The sequence below is a fragment of the Triticum urartu genome, chromosome 5A, assembly GCF_056163025.1.
Source record: "Triticum urartu cultivar PI428250 chromosome 5A, HENAU_Tu73, whole genome shotgun sequence".
Taxonomy (NCBI): Eukaryota; Viridiplantae; Streptophyta; class Magnoliopsida; order Poales; family Poaceae; genus Triticum; species Triticum urartu.
Window position 1 is genome coordinate 128,752,193 of NC_141877.1, and position 7,253 is coordinate 128,759,445.

Consider the following 7,253-nt stretch of genomic DNA (forward strand, 5'->3'; position numbering starts at 1 on the left):
TATGGCAATACTCCCGAACTCCCGCCCCAGTACTGGGTGGCGTTGAGGTTATCTCACCAACAACTGCATAAAAGTGATTTTCGATGTCGGCAAACTCAGGTATTCCAGAACTACAATGATAAAATTATGATGACAACACCTCGGAATTCAACTCCCCGGGACACTGCCACAACCCCTAAATGTCAGGAGGCACCAAGAACAATGTTCTCGTCACAAAACCATCGGAACGATTCCAAGATACCCGCATGATCCTAATTTTTTTTTGTGAAATTTGAGGAAAGAAGAGTCAAAACTCTACGTCAGGAGGCCTCAGCAGAGCGACGAAGGGACTAAGGAGTAAAAAGAATCCTACTATCCGATATATATAATCCTATAAGACTCAAAACATTTTTCTAGACTCAACAACGTCAGCAATTCGATCAAGCAGGGGGATCCTAAGTCGGGGAAGGCTCTAATTACCAACTTGTAACACCCACGATGCGGCTATATCTCCCACGTGTCGGAGCACGACTTAGAGGCATAACCGCATTGTAGGCATGTCACAAGAGGGGTAATCTTTACACATCCCATGTACTGAATAAGAAAGAGGTACAGAGTTGGCTTACAATCGCCACTTCACACAATACATGAATATAGCATTACATCATCCAGATACAATCAAGGTCCGACTATAGAACCAAAACAAAAGAAGACCACCCCTAATGCTACAGATCCCCGATCGCCCCAACTGGGCTCCAATACTGATCGACTAGAAAGGAACCAACACAACGAACAAGATCTTCATCGAGCTCCTCCTTGAGCTCGATTGCGTCACCTGTATAGTATCACCGGCACCTGCAACTGGTTTTGGAAGTAATCTGTGAGTCATGGGGACTCAGCAATATCACACCCTCGAGATCAAGACTATTTAAGCTTATGGGTAGGGAAAAGGTATGAGGTGGAGCTGCAGCAAGCACTAGCATATATGGTGGCTAACTTACGCAAATGAGAGCGAGAAGAGAAGGCAAAGCACGGTCGTGAGCTAGAAGTGATCAAGAAGTGATCCGGAAACTACTTACGTTCAAGCATAACTCCAACACCGTGTTCACTTCCCGGACCCCGCTGACAAGAGACCATCACGGCTACACACGCGGTTGATGCATTTTAATTAAGTTAAGTGTCAGGTTTTCTACGACCGGACATTAACAAATTCCAATCTTCCCATAACTGCGGGCACGGCTTTCGAAAGTTCAAATCCCTGCAGGGGTGTCCCAACTTAGCCCATCACAAGCTCTCACGGTCAACGAAAGATATTCCTTCTCCCAGGAAGACCCGATTAGGCTCGGAATCCCGGTTACAAGACATTTCGACAATGGTAAAACAAGACCAGCAAAGCCACCCGAATGTGCCGACAAATCCCGATAGGAGTTGCACATATCTCATTCTCAGGGCACACCGGATTGTCCACGGTTCCGGTAGGCCAGCCCAGAGTTGCCCCTGGTGGCCACCGGTAGCTGACAGGTTGGACCAACACTCAGAGGAGCACTGGCTCGGGGGTTTAAATAAAGATGACCCTTGAGTCTGCAAAACCCAAGGAAAAGAAAAGGCTTGGTGGAAAATGGTAAAACCAATGTTGGGCCTTGCTGGAGGAGTTTTATTCAAGGCGAACTGTCAAGGGGTTCCCATTATAACCCAACTGTGTAAGGAACGCAAAATCAAGGAACATAACACCGGTATGACGGAAACTAGGGCGGCAAGAGTGGAACAAAACACCAGGTATAAGGCTGAGCCTTCCACCCTTTACCAAGTATATAGATGCATTAAAGTTGACATGATATAATAGTGATATCCCAACAATAAACATGATCCAACACGGAACAAACTCCAATCTTCACCTGCAACTATCAATGCTATAAGAGGGGCTGTGCAAAGAAGTAACATAGCCAAACAACAGTTTGCTAGGACAAGGTGGGTTAGAGGTTTGACATGGCAATATGGGAGGCAGGATAAAGCATGTTGTAGGTATCGCGACATAGGCATAGCAAAAGAGCGAGCAACTAGCAAGCAATGATAGAAGTGATTTCGAGGGTATGTCATCTTGCCTGAGATCCCGCAAGGAAGAACAACGAGTCCATGAAGAAGACAAACGGTCATAGTCGAATGGATCCTCACAAACGCGACGTTATCGGAACCAACCCGAAGAAGCAACACCGGAAAGTACACAGCATAGTAAACAACCAACACATGAACATGGCATGATGCACAATCAAGTATGATGCATGTCCGGTTTAATGAAGCATGGCATGGCAAAGTGCACAAACAATCCTACAAATTAAGAGGAGCTTGGCATATTGACGAAATACCACATGACTTATTTAGTTCGATCTCGTTTATGTACTCAACAATATTAAATGTTGTTAGCATGGCAAGAGGTGAAGCATAATGAAACTATCTATCTAGGCAAGTCTAAATGAGGCCAGAACAACAAAACAACAAGTCCGGAAACTCCTCATGTGCATATTTTAGGTTTGGTACTTATCTGCCCTAAACACAATTTTAGAGTTGTTAAACATGCAAGGCAAGTACACCATGTTAAACTAGGCAAATTTCTACCCCATTTACATATAAAGTTTGTTAGGTTTGGAGCTACGGTTATTTTGTTATGAATGAAATCATTTTAGCATGCTATATGAGAAAATTTAATCAAACATCATTTTAAGCATTTCAAGTATGGATGAAAGTGGCATATTATGAAACTAGGCAGAACTCTAAGCATATTTCATATATAAAGTTTTTCCATATGATGCACAGTTTGAGATATATGATATGCATGAAGTTTGAGGGCTTTTCTGCAAAATTGTTTTAACTGGATAAAAGTGAAAATAGCAGCAGCAGGAAAAAACACTATGGGCCAAAACATAGCAGGCTGCACCAACAGAGAAAAAAAACAAAAGGGGGGCACTGGGGGCCTCACCATGGGCTTTGGCCCAAGGCGGTGGAGAGGAAGCCCGGTTGGCCGGGAGGGGGAAGCTGCTTGGGCCGACCTTGTTGCGTTCCCTGGCGCGTAGCGGGGGTGCGGTCAACGGGCGCTCGTTGATCCCTTGACTTCCTCGTGTACAGAGACGAGTGGGAGGAACATAAGCAGGACACGATGGCGGCAACGGGGACTGCAGGACGGGCTGCTCTGGCGGAAGAGGCGCAGGGACTTGGGGGCACCGGCGGCGGGATCCAGGTGATGGGACAGAGGGGGCGCGAGCGGGGCTCTCGCCGAGGTCGTCCGGGAAGCAGAGCAGCGGCGCGACGCAGAGCAGCAGAGGGGCTTGCGGCGGAGCTCGGTGCCTCGTCTCACTGGAAGACGAACAGGACGGCGGCGGCCTTGATGCGATCCCGGCGACGCGGACATGGTGAGGAGGAGCGGAGGCTGCCTGCTCCGGGTGGTGGCTTGCGAGGACATGGCCGGCGGGGAGGGATCGAGGAGCTCGGGCTCCTACCACCTGGACGAGGTGAAGGATTGGGCGCGAGGTCCCTTGCTCGGCTGCTGCAGGCACGGGAACGAGGAGGCAAGGGGATCGGGCGTCGGGGCCGGAACCGGTGTAGAGGAGGTCACACATGAGGCGGGGGAAGACGACGGCAACTGCTGCTTGCGAACACAGCGCCAATGGCTGTTCCTGTTGCAAGAAGAGATCGAGGAAGATGAGCACCAGAGAGAGAACCAGGGAAGAATGGAGAGATGGAGCGGGGACGCGGGATCCTGCTGGAGCGGCAGCTTGCTGCGGTGGTGGATCGGGCAGAGCGAATCGGGGAGGAGCAGCAGGGAGCGTTGGTTGGTGGGTGGAGGAAAACGAGGAGAATGGATCCCGAGGTGGATCGAGACCGGGTGGCGGCGGCGACAGGGACAAAAGCCCTAAAATTTAGGGTTTGGCAAAATAGTCTAGTGGTTGATCTATATATATCAAGTTGGTTAGGTTAGGGGCTATCTTGTCCCTCCGATCAAAATCGAACGGTCAAGAAAAATAGGCTATGGAGTCCAAATAAAAAAACGGTGATGTTTTATAGATGTTTGGGGATGATCCGGACCCAACGGTGACGACTGTCCGGGTCGGGTCTGGGACAACTCTTGGACGCGCGCGAGGGGCCGATGCACTATGCAAGGAGGGGGTTTCAGGGCCTGGGGGTTGGTAGCGGACTGTGCAGAAAGCTTTGGGCTGAGAGAAGAGAAGAGAGAGAGACCCGGCGACTGTTTCCGGAGACCGAAAACGTCGGACGAAAAGACTGGCTATAATGCCGCTATAGTTATCCGTTGGGGCGTCAAACGGACTCCGAATGCGATGAAAAGACCGCACGCCAACTTTCAACCCATTCCGAGAACATTTTCCGGCCACTTATAAAATAATATTCGGATGTGCCGCGGGGCACGTGCGAGTGTGTCTGGGCTCGGAACGGACAACGGACGGAACTGGGGGAACCCGGACGGATGCAAGTTTTGGAAACATGCAGATGCAATGCGGATGATGACATGACAAGATGCGACACACAAGCAAATGAGAAGGCAACAACATCGAATAACTGGAAGACACCTGGCGCAACAGTCTCGGGGCGTCACAGCGCCCTCTGGAAGAGTGCCGTCTTCTGGGAGCCGGCCTCCTGGGCCAGCCGGCCCAAGGAGCCGGCCGTACGTCCGGAAGGTGCGAGGGGCTTTGCTAGCCCCGATTTCTTGAAATGCTATAGGGTGTTAGGGGCAGTCCCTCCGACAATAAGAAGGGTTAAAGTCGTTGGCTTGGTTGTTAGGGGCAGCTTTGCCCTTCTTGGCTTTACCACCCACTTCCTTCTTCTTCTCATGCGTACCCTCACCCGCCTTGACAAAGATTTCCTTGAGTGGATAGGTTGGTTGGTCTTCTTCTTCTTCTTCTTCTTCTTCTTCTTCGTCTTCTTCTTCTTCTTCTTTGACTTTGGTGCAAACCCAAGTCCCTACTTTCCTACAACCTCCTTTTGGTTCGTCAAAAGGTCATTTAGGTTCTTTTCACCTTGTATGCATGTCACAAGGCCCTTCTCAAGATGCTCTCTCAACGTGGCATTTTCCTCCACAAGATGCACATGCTCACAACAAGGGTTAGTAGCATGGGCATTCTCAATTAGAATGAAAGGAGGGCAAGTGGAAATCTCCTTGGTTAGCTTCACTTGGAGTTGATCAAGAGACTCTTTGAGAGAAGCATGAACACCCTTCAAGACCTTGTGAGCCTTTGTCGAGTGTATCAAATTCTTCCTTGAGTCTATCATGGCCAACCCCAAGTGCGACTTTCTGGGATTTAAGAACACGAGTAAGAACAATAGCATGATCAAGATATTTTTGCAATTTAGCATGATCAACATTGTGTGTCTCCTCAAGAGTCAAACGAAGATCTCGCTCTTCCTCCAGAGCAATGGAAAGATCCGCAATCTCATCGGCATAGTCATGACTATGCCCCTCCAACTTGGAGATAGTATCCTCATGCGACTCAATGATATCATTGGCCTCACCAAGTTGTTCCAAGAGAGAAACAAAGTGCTTCTTGGACTCACCCTTGAGCTTGCTCACAAACTTGGTGAACTCGTTCTCATCAATTTTCTCCACCTCACTATCATCAACACAATCCAACAATGAAGGAGTAGTAATGATGATGGTTTTGATCTTAGGTGTTACCTTGTTGATACCTTTGGCCATGAGACACTTGGCAATGGTGTTTTTGTTGGGGGCGCCGAAGAGAGACACCTTGGAGGGGGAAGATGTAGCAATGGAAATGGTTGTCGTTGCCATTCCTTCTCCACTTGTACCTTCCTCATCATCATCGGAGGGGTACTCTTCATGTGCCACCAATCCCTTTGGAGGAGACTTCTTGGTTAAGTTGTTTGCTAGGGAAGGACTTGGCTTTGTCTTTGCGAATGAGTTTGCCACCATTGTCTTCCCTCTTCTTGTAAGGGAAATCCACCACAAAGTGACTCACATTGCCGCAATTGTAGCAAGTCCTGACTCGTTGCTTGTTCTTTGACCCACTTGAGTTGTTCTTGGTGAAGTTGGGCCTTGAGTTCCTCTTGTTGCTCCAAAATTGCCTTGATGCAAGAGCCATGTGCTCATGGTAAGCATATTTGGTGTCCTCGGGGCCACACTCCTCTTCTTCTTCCTCTTCTTCTTCCGTAATAGCCTTGGCCTTCAAAGCAAGGCTGGGAGTGCTTTTCTTTGACCGGACATGGGCAAGAGCATTGTCGGTGGTCTCATTCATGATTTTCATGGGAATAAACTCATCCAACACTTCACTTGAGGTTAACGTGTGGAAGTTCGGCCTTTGAAGGATCAAGGAAGATATGACCTTGTTGAGTGGCATGATGGCCTTGAGAAACTTGCGCTTGATCCAAGTGTCATCCGTATCCTTGCTCCCATGGTATTGGAGAGCAACCACAGGAGTAGTTACCCTCCGGTAGAGATCACGCGGATCCTCATCTTCTAGCATCATGAATTCATCGGCCTCATCAAGGACCACTTCAAAGTTGGACCGTTGGATGCTTGAGCTCCCCTTGTACATAGAAACAATGTGCTCCCAACAATCCTTTGCATGAGTGAAAGGACGTAAGTGAGATATATCTTCAGGTGGGACTGCATCTTGAAGGATGAACAAAGCGGAGTGATTGTACTGATTGTCCACTTCTTCTCTTGGTGTGAAGTTGTTTGGATCATGCGGGTAGAAGCTTTGCTCAATGATTCCGCAAAGGTTAGTTGAGCAGTGATTCAAATGAGACTTGATGCGAAAGACCCAATTAGCAAAATCACCCTTAACAAGCTTGGGAGGAGGACCATGAATATTAATGCGATGTGTAGGGACCAGTGCTCCATAGACCAGGGGAGAGGGAGCCGAGGCAAAGGTTCCCATCCCATTCTTGTCATGAGGGGAAGGAACATGAGTACCTTTAGCCGCTTCCTTGGCGGAATTGGCCTCCGACTTCGATGTCATGGGATTAGCCACAAGCAAGGGATCGGGAGTGGATTTCATTGCCTCAAGCAATTCTTTAAGCATAGACTTGACTTCGGCCGTCATAGATGTCTTAAGTGAAGCCATAGCTTTATTTAAGTCATCTCGTGTGATCGAAGTCAACACCATGGCCTCAGGCACTTCGTTCCCGGTGTCAGCCATACTCTTCGGGTGGTGAAACCCTTAATAAAGATACGAGCTCTGATGTCAATTAAAAGGATCGATATGGTTGACTTGGGGGGTGAATAGGCAACTACCAAATTTTAACTTTTC

The 7,253-nt window shown here is 48.5% G+C and overlaps 1 pseudogene; it reads right to left on the reverse strand.

Annotated features, from left to right (window-relative positions):
• Positions 1-5,252: 5,252 nt before the first annotated feature.
• LOC147970561 (uncharacterized) lies at positions 5,253-6,245 on the reverse strand (annotated as a pseudogene).
• Positions 6,246-7,253: the final 1,008 nt, after the last annotated feature.